Here is a 9,212-nt window from a genome sequence, read left to right as displayed (position 1 = left end):
GAACCACACCCAGGGCCAGGTGGGAGCGAGAAATGGAGGTTAAGTAGTGATGAAAGTTACATCATTTGAAGATAGGATTGGTGTGCCTTGGAGTCAGTTCCGAATCATAATGACTCTGCATAGGGTTTCCAAGGCTGTACATCTTTACAGGAGTAGAAATCCTCATCTTCCTCCTGCGGAACCGCTGATAGTTTCAAACTGCCGACCTTGAGGTTAGCAGCCCAACTCGTAACTGCTACAATAGGATTGCACAACGAATTATTGTAATTCTACCAAGTCACCCTTGTTAAGTGCCAATGAGTCAGTTCCAACTCAGTGAATAAGTTATACACCTGTAAAAATTTGAACTGGCAAAAGTTATGTGATAAGCACATTTTCAAAAATGATTTTTAAAACGTGGCTGAGTCTGTTTATGTACAACCAAACACTGCCTGGGATGTGGGTCCTTGGTTTGAAGATTAAGGATCATGGTTGCATGAAACATGTAATAACGATTAAGTGCTTCTGTTCTACCTTCTAAGTTCATTGCGTAGTGCCTAGGGTCGTCAAAGTTTGCAAATGGTCATCCAAGGCACAGCAATTGGTGTCTGTTGGCCTGGAACAACAGAAGGAGAAGAAGAATCAGGAATAGGAGGAAGATATGGAATGTGTGGCTAATTGTCTTCATGCACGACTGCGTCCTTTGTCATGTGTCTTGCCCAGGTACCACTACCGAACATCTTGATCAAAGACTCCATAAAGAAATCCTGGAGGAGTAATGTAGCACAGAATTCCAAGTTTTTATGGACTCTAGACTTTCTGGAGCCATGAAGGCTAGATGAATCCCTGAAAAGATTGCCCCGAGATAATCTTTAAGCCTTAAACCAAAAATAGCTCCTGAAGTAATCTTAAAACCAAAGAAAAGTTGATCTTAACTAGTTAAAGAGGTCTGCCTTGAGCATTATGCTCTCTTAAGAGCTGTCTATTTGAGATCAAATTGACAACAGTAGCAAACTTATGTGACTGAAGTAGAAACAACTCCCAAAGGGAGGGGCGAGGGGTTGCACAACTCTACTGCGATCGGTACCACAGCCTGTGTATGTAGAGACTATGAATTGATGTATGTTTTGTGTATATTCTCACAAACAACAAAATAAAGTATGCACAAAAATGTGGATAATAAAAATGTTCTTGGACTTCTCAAGGTTAAAACAGTGACTTCACAGCACTTAACAACAATAGTTGTACTAGTTAGGGCAAATTAACGACTGTAACAAAGAGAATCGAAACCCTTGTTGCTAAAACAAGATACAAGGTAAGCAAGCACATCCATAAAGTTATTCAGGGATCCTGAATGACCAGTTGGCTCTTGTTACTTCTTCCCAGCCATCAGGAAAAGGGAAAGAAGTTCAGGACATGCAGTTTTGAGTTAAACATGTCAATTCTGTTCACCTCCTATTGACCAAATTTTAGTCACATGGCCACAGTTGCAAGAGATGCTGGGAAATATAATCCCTAACTAAATGGATGCATGTCCAATTAAAACACCAAATGAAATGATGGTTTGATCAAAGGAAGAAAGGGAAAAATTTGGTAGTCTTCACCACAATCACAATCCAGATCCTCAGGGTAGAAGTCCTCTGACACTTTGCATTGTGTTCATTCAACAAGCTTTATTTTCCTCCATGATTGTTGTTGTTGTTAGATGCCATCGAGTTGGTACCGACCCATAGCGACCTTATATACAGCAGAACAAAACACTGTCCAATCCTGGGCCAACCTCACTACTGTTGCCACACTTGAATCCATCGATGCTGCCACTTGGCTAATCCATCTCATTGGGGGTCTTCCTTTTTTTCTCTGACCCTCCACTTACCAAACATGATATCTTTCTCCAGCGACTGATCCCTCCTGACAATATGTTTGAAGTATGAGAGACGAAATTTGGCCATCTTGACCTCCAAGGATCACTCTGACTGCACTTCTTCCAAAATGGATCTATTGGTGCTTTTGGCAGCCCATGGCACTTTCAATATTCTCCTCCAACACCATAACTCAAAGGCATCAATTCTTCTATGGTCTTCCTAATTTACTGTCCAGTTTTCGCATGCATATGAGGTTATTGAAAATACCATGGCTTGGGTCAGGTGCACCTTAGTCCTCAAGCTGACATGATTGTAAACTTGAAATACTAAGAAATGGAGTTAGCTTGTGCTTCCTTAACAGAAATAAACTTTTAGTGTAGAGGCAACATATTTTCAAAAATTTACATTTTAAAATGTAGATTCTGTTCCTTCGTGATTCTTTTGGGTTATATATATACAAGTCACAGTATTTGCAATTGCCTCATATACATGTGAAACCTGAGCAATAAGAAGACCAAAGAACTGATTTTGAATTATGATGTTGGCAAAGAAGATTAAATATATTTACAAGAAGAACAAACACATCTATGTTGGAAGAACTATGGCCAAAATGCTCTTTAGAAACCAGGATGATGAGACTGTCTCTCGTACTTTGGATATGTTATCAGGAGGGACCAATCAAGAGGGAGAAAGACATCAGACTTGTTAAACTAGAGGGTCAGCAAAAAACCAGAGGAAGACACTCAAGGAAATGGATCAACACAATGGCTGTAACAATAGATTCAAACAGCAACAATTGTGAGGCTGGTATAGGACCAAGCAGTGTTCCATCCTGTTTTACTTTTGAGTCAGAACCTACTCAAAGGCACCTAACAAGTAACAACAATCCATATTTTTGACAAAGAAGTAAACAGTACTTCCTAGCATTGCTCGCTGTTTCAACTGTGTTTCAACTGTGTGTGTAAGTATTACTACCGATTTCCATAAAAGGCATCAAATAAGCATACAGGTAAGTTTCACCTTGAGAACAAAGCTCCCTCTCTCCTATGGCTGTTGTTGTTAAGTGCCGTCAAATTGGTTTCAATTTATAACGACCCATTATAGGGTTTCCAAGAAGCGGCTGGTGGGTTTGAACTGCCAACCTTGCTGTTAGTAGCCCAGTGCTTAAATACGGAACAATAACCAGGGGACGTAAGAGATGGAAAAAGCTTCCTCCTTCATGCTCCAAGGAAGGCTTGGAGCCCAAATTAGGAAGCAATGATTAGATCAAAGCCAATGTGTCCAACATCTCTGGAAGGAATTAACTGATCCCAACTCTGAAAGATCTGCTTTAGTGTTATGTCTGTCTCTTCCTTCCCCTGGTTACTGTTTTTCATTTTAGCACTGGGCTGCTTATTGCAAGGCTGGTGGTTCAAACCCACCAACCACTCCTTGGAAACCCTATAACAGGTCATTATAAATTTATCACAGCACTTAATAACAGCTATAGGGGAAAGGGAGGTTTATTCTCAAGGTGAAATGTAGCTGTATGCTTATTTGATTCCTTTTTATGGAATTCTCAGGGAGTCTTAAAATATTTTTGTCTCATAACAATACACTCAAGGAAAGCTGTGAATGTTTTCTCTCTATTGGCCCTCAAGATGAGGTTATTGTTGACAATATCACTAATTACATCTTGTTCGAGATCTTTAAGGAACGTGGGTGAGTGACCCAGAGAAAGGAGTATGTGGTAAAGAAAAGGAACAAGAGAAAGAAGGAAAAGCATAGCAGACCTCTCTAGAAATTATTGGGGCTAACGTGCTCTGATTCAGAGTTACCCTTTAGTGCAGAATAGAATTATTCCCTAGGATTTCTGAGACATAAATCTTTTTGGTAGCAGACTGCCTCAGCTTTCTTCTGTGGAGTGACTGATAAATTCAAACTGCTGACCTTGTGGTTGGCAGTCCAATGTGTAACCCTCTGTGCCACCAGGCTACTCACAAAGGATGTGCTATGGTGATTTCCAAGAGAAAGAATATCTGTGTAGATGTTAATTTTCTGGGTGTTTATGGTGAATAAAAAAAAAAAAAAAAGGCGATCAACTCAATGTGGTCATTGTCTGGTATAATACATCTTATTTAAAAACCAGAATTACAAGGTGTAGTTGTGTTTGGAGGTTAACTCTAAGTGCTATTCATGTTGAAATGTTCACAATTTTGGTTGTGGTTAAGTAGGGATTTGTGGTACTCCTCAAACATTCTAAGAGGCAAACCACAGAACTGTGATGAAACATATCTGTTTTTATTTTGATGAGCATTGGATTGTTTTACTGCTGGTTAGCATTTTGAAAAACTTACAGCCTCTGTTACAGACACTAAGATAGTAACAGGTAAAGATAGAGTGGACACTCCGGAATACAGTGCTGTGTTTCCTACACAGCTGTAAATCCATAGTCCGGTCATGCCTTACAAATGGCAGGTGCAGACATGGCGTAGAGGTGGAGGCCAAAAGGGGGCTCTGGCAACAGGTGGAATGGAGTGCAATGCCATCATTCTGCCACCCCTCAAGAAAATCAATTAACACAATGCTGACACAATGGGCTCAAACACAATAACAATTGTAAGAATGGCTTAGGACAGGGCATTGTTTCATTCTGTTGTACATATGGTAGCTATGAGTTGGAACCAACTCAACAGCACCTAACAATAACAAAAACTCTTCTCAGTCAGGAGTCCTGTATTGTTTTAAGTTGGTCCTTGTATGAATGGAACATTTAATGATTATTTCGATCTAAAAATAAATATTCACTTAACTCAAGTTCCAAATAAGAGAGCTCCAATTTACTAGGCTGCCTCAATGATGTTTTTCTTCGAGTATAATATCTCTTCCTTAAAACGCAGTGGATGGAAGTCAACAAATGGGAGAACTGAAAATAGTGAGTTCACATTTTACAGAAATGTGAAATTTTAGTACCTCCAAACCATATGGATAATCTGCCATTTGATCCATGGTAAAATGGTCTGCCAGTTAGTTGTTGATCCATTATAAAGCTTAATCTTTAACTTCAAAACATTTGTAACGACAAAAGGCAGATTAGATCTGTTGCTTAGCTTAGGGACTTGATTCCACACTTGAAAAATGTAGAGCTGTCTGACTAGAGTCTGTAGAATTTCACACCTACTTTGAAAACAACTTAGTTTCATTCCTATGAACCTTGGTATCACCACCACTAGCTTCCGACAGGAAATTATGAGGCAAGTTGTTAGAATATAGAATCTTCTTCAGAAGGTGTTGAATAGATGGTCTACCTGCTTTAAAAACAACTAAAGCAGGTAGACCAGCTAATGGATTTGAAAAGCAATTACTGTCATGTCACTTTAGTATTAAAACTCACCATTTTGATGCCACATCTGTTTGAAACACTACTAAATACCACAAACATTGTGGGTGGGTTGTTGTTGTTGTTGTTAGGTGCCATCGAGTTGGTACCTACCCATAGTGACCTTATGCACAGCAGAATGAAACACTGCCCGAACCTGGGCCAACCTCAGTATTGTTGCTACGTTTGAGTCCATTGATACTGCCACTTGAACAATCCATCTCCTTGGGGGTCTTCCTCTTTTTCTCTGACCCTTCACCTTACCAAACATGATATCCTTCTCCAGTGACTGGTCCCTCCTGACAATATGTCCGAAGTATGAGAGACGAAGTTTAGCCATCTTGGCCTCCAAGGAGCACTCTGGCTCACACTATTTGGTGCCAGGCAAATTCAAACACAGAAAATGAAAACTGGGGAAAAAATATCAAGCAAATCTAATAGGAATGATGCTGCAAAATCGGTAAGTGTTCACTTCAAAAGTCAGGAGAATAAAGAGTAAAGTGAAACAAAGTAGAAGATAAATAATAAAAAGCCTAGGTTGAAATTGACATTGAAAATAATAAAAAGCAACAAGACACAGAGATGTCCTTTTAGTCCTTTCAGCCCGATTAATTAAGGCGGGAGCATGGAAAGCAAAAAATAAGCTACATTAAAAGGACAAAACTACAGATAAAGCATCTTTTTAGAAGAATAAAATGTATATATATATATATACATATATGTGTGTGTGTACATACATATATACGAAAGGAATACAATAAAGAGTTCTTAAAGGAAGGGTCGGATATGCATGTATCAAACAGCTAAATCTTGAAAAATGCAAGTTGCGGCAGTTTCCCTAATCTATGATATTCTTTGGGTACATATTTAAAACATACAAAGCAATAATAATACTAAATCTTTTTGGAAATATACAAATGTATTAGAAATATAAAAACATAGATGAGAAGATCACTTTTCCAGGTAGGGGTGAAAATGGGACCAGAGAAAGTTACCAAAACATGTATGTATTTAAGTGTGTGCACAACATATGCTGTTTTTAAGTGTCACGGAGTTGGTTCTGACTCATAGCTCCCCTGTATAAGGTTTCTGAGGAGTGGCTACTTAGTTTGAACTGCTGATTATGCACACTGAAAGTGTTAATGCTGAGAGGTAAGACCATGGGTGTTAGACTGTATACTGATCTATATACTTGAAATAGTTCAGAATTTAAAGAAAGTGAGACAAGTGCTATTGAATTTTATCTGTACTCCCCAACCCCCAACAGAGTCAGCCTCACCCTTACCTGGAATTTTGTTAGAAATGCAAATTTGTGACTAGAGTTTGGGTCCAGCATTCTGCTTTAACAAACATTCCAAGTGATCCTTGTCCAAGCTAAAGTTTGAGAACAGTTTTAGAATAATGTTTTTCAAAACCTGGGGACTCTCAAACCAGGAATTTGAATCAGTTCAGTCATGGCCAGTGCAATAAAATAGGAACAGGGCTGACTGTAATATGTGGGTATACCAGAACAGAAACAATCGCAGGTCAAAGGTCTGGAATGGGAACTTTGGAAATGCTGACATGAGCGCTTTCAGGAGCTTGCTTTGGGAGATTAGATTATTGCAGTATTGTGGAGAACCGCATGTGTTCCATGCTGTGTGGGTGCACCATCTTTGAGTGGGCATCACTGTTTCCACATTTAATGGTCAAGCGATTTGATTACTATGCAGTGCACACACTACCCTTGTATATTCTAAACAGGGCATCCACCCCTAATTTTTCCCACTCCATTTATCATTCTGATTATCATCCTGACACATCCATATTTTGTACAGCCAGTCCACTTCAGTATCAGTTTTCATCAGTTAGGACTGAACCGGAAAGAGCAGATTTGAAGCCCTGACTCAAACATTAACAAAAACCAGAAACTGATTCCATAGGACTGAAAGAGGATCCAGGAATCTGCATTTGAGTATCTGAAAAGTTAGAAGCACCATTTTTTATAAAGTTACAGCTTTTGGTGGGAGCGTGAAGTCTCCATAGGATAAGCACTGGACTGGGAACCACTGGGTCAGCAGTTGGAGCGCCCCAGCAGCTCTGTGAGAGAAAGTTGAGGCTTTATGGCCCCACAAAGATTTTAAAAGCTTCTGAAACTCTATTACTGGGTCACTATTGGTTAGAACTGACTCCACAGCACTTAACAACAAAACACTTTGGGTGGCTTCCATCTTAGTATCCAAGGAGTCCTGATAGCATACTGGGTTGTGAGTTGGGCCCCTACATGAAAAGCCAACAGCTGGAAATCTACAAGCCTCTCTGTAAGAGGAAAAATGAGGCTTTTTGCTCCCGTGAAGATTTATAGCCTCAGAAACGCCACCCAGGGTCGCTATGAGTTGGAACCAACTCAATGTCACACAACCACCACCACCAAATTGTTGTTGTTCAGTGTTGTCGAGTCAGTGCCAACTCACAGCAGCCCTGTATAGGGTTTCCAAGGAGCAGCTGGTGGGTTTGAACTGCCGACTTTGTGGTTCGCAGTCCAGTGCTGATCCTACAGCGCCACACCACTACCATATTAGTATCCACGATATAGAAAATACTTATCATCCACTCTCCCCTTTGTTAACTGTGTTTCAGTATAGTTTCTTCTGATGGATACTTTTATCTAGTTAACATGTACAAAAAATTTCAGTATGACTGTTTCATCAGCCCACTTTTTATCATCAGGTACATTTTGTTCTAGTAAGTAAGCAAAAATTATCCTTATAAAAACAGCCTTGTAAAGCAGTCAAAAACATTTTTTTCACCAATGAAGCACTTTTTAAAGTGTAGTCACAGTTTTATTCCATGTGTATTTTAAGTATATACATATGTATACACGCATAAATAAATGTAGGTGGATACAATTTTTTGAATGGTGGATGAAAGGTGTTAACAATATTATGGATTTAACTTTTTATTATGAATTGAATCAAGGTTTACAGAGCAAATTATCAGTTTTATATTCAACAAAGCAGATATTTTTGCTTCGTTACATAGTTGTTGTAATCCCCTCCATGTACCAACAGTTAACAGCATTTACCTCTATTCACTTTAACCACTGCATTTTTCCCTGTGTCTCCCGCTACATTCATCTTTCCTCTGCTAACCTTCCTCTTGTTGTATTTTGCCTACCCTGTCACTCATGTTAACATGTGTCTACCCTCTAGGTCATAAATAATTTTCCTTCCCACCCCCTGCAACCATCATGCTGTTGTTATGTGCCATGGAGTCATTTCCAACTCATAGCGACCCTGTACAGGGTTTTTGAGGCTGCAGATCTTTACGGGAGCAGAAAGTCTCATCTTTCTCCCACAGAATAGCTGGTACTATTGAACTGCTGACAGTGAGATTAGCCTGACTCATAATCACTACTCTACCAGAGCTCCTTTGTAACCATCATAGATTATTTCTATTTGTTTGTTTTTGTCTTAAAATCTTTTTTTTTTTTTTTTAAGGTTTTGTTGTGAATTGAGCAATCATTTACATGGAAGAACATCTGTTTTACACTCATCCTATCATATTTCATTTCATTGCAATGATTACAATCCCTTCTGTGCATCATCATCCAACAGTATTTGCTTCTATTCCCTCTGTTTGTTTTGGATGTACACAACAACACTCAGAAATAGGTAATAATTTAAACAACCAAAGGTCACATTCTGCAAGTCTGCTTCCTGATTGCCAGCTCTCAGTCCCTCTCTTTCCATGAATTTAGAGTCCTCAGCTGCTCCCTCTCTCCATGCCTTCATCTCTGCCTCTATTTCTGGTGTCACCACTTCTCTGGTTAGGTGTTGGGGTCTGACCTCGACATAGTTGTGTTGTTCACGAGTGTTTGGTTCACGAGGAGGGGTGATCCAGCGGTGATAGGGATAGCAAAAGAATACACAGATAGACAGAAGAAGGGGGACAAGGAGGCACCCAGAAACCAGGGTGGATGCATCACTGGTGGGCAGACTTGGGAGTACAGGCATCGTGGCCTCTGCAGG

The sequence above is a fragment of the Chrysochloris asiatica genome, unplaced genomic scaffold (assembly GCF_000296735.1).
Source record: "Chrysochloris asiatica unplaced genomic scaffold, ChrAsi1.0 scaffold00234, whole genome shotgun sequence".
Classification (NCBI taxonomy): Eukaryota; Metazoa; Chordata; class Mammalia; order Afrosoricida; family Chrysochloridae; genus Chrysochloris; species Chrysochloris asiatica.
The sequence above is the reverse complement of the archived record's forward strand: the minus strand, read 5'-3'. Positions refer to the sequence as shown.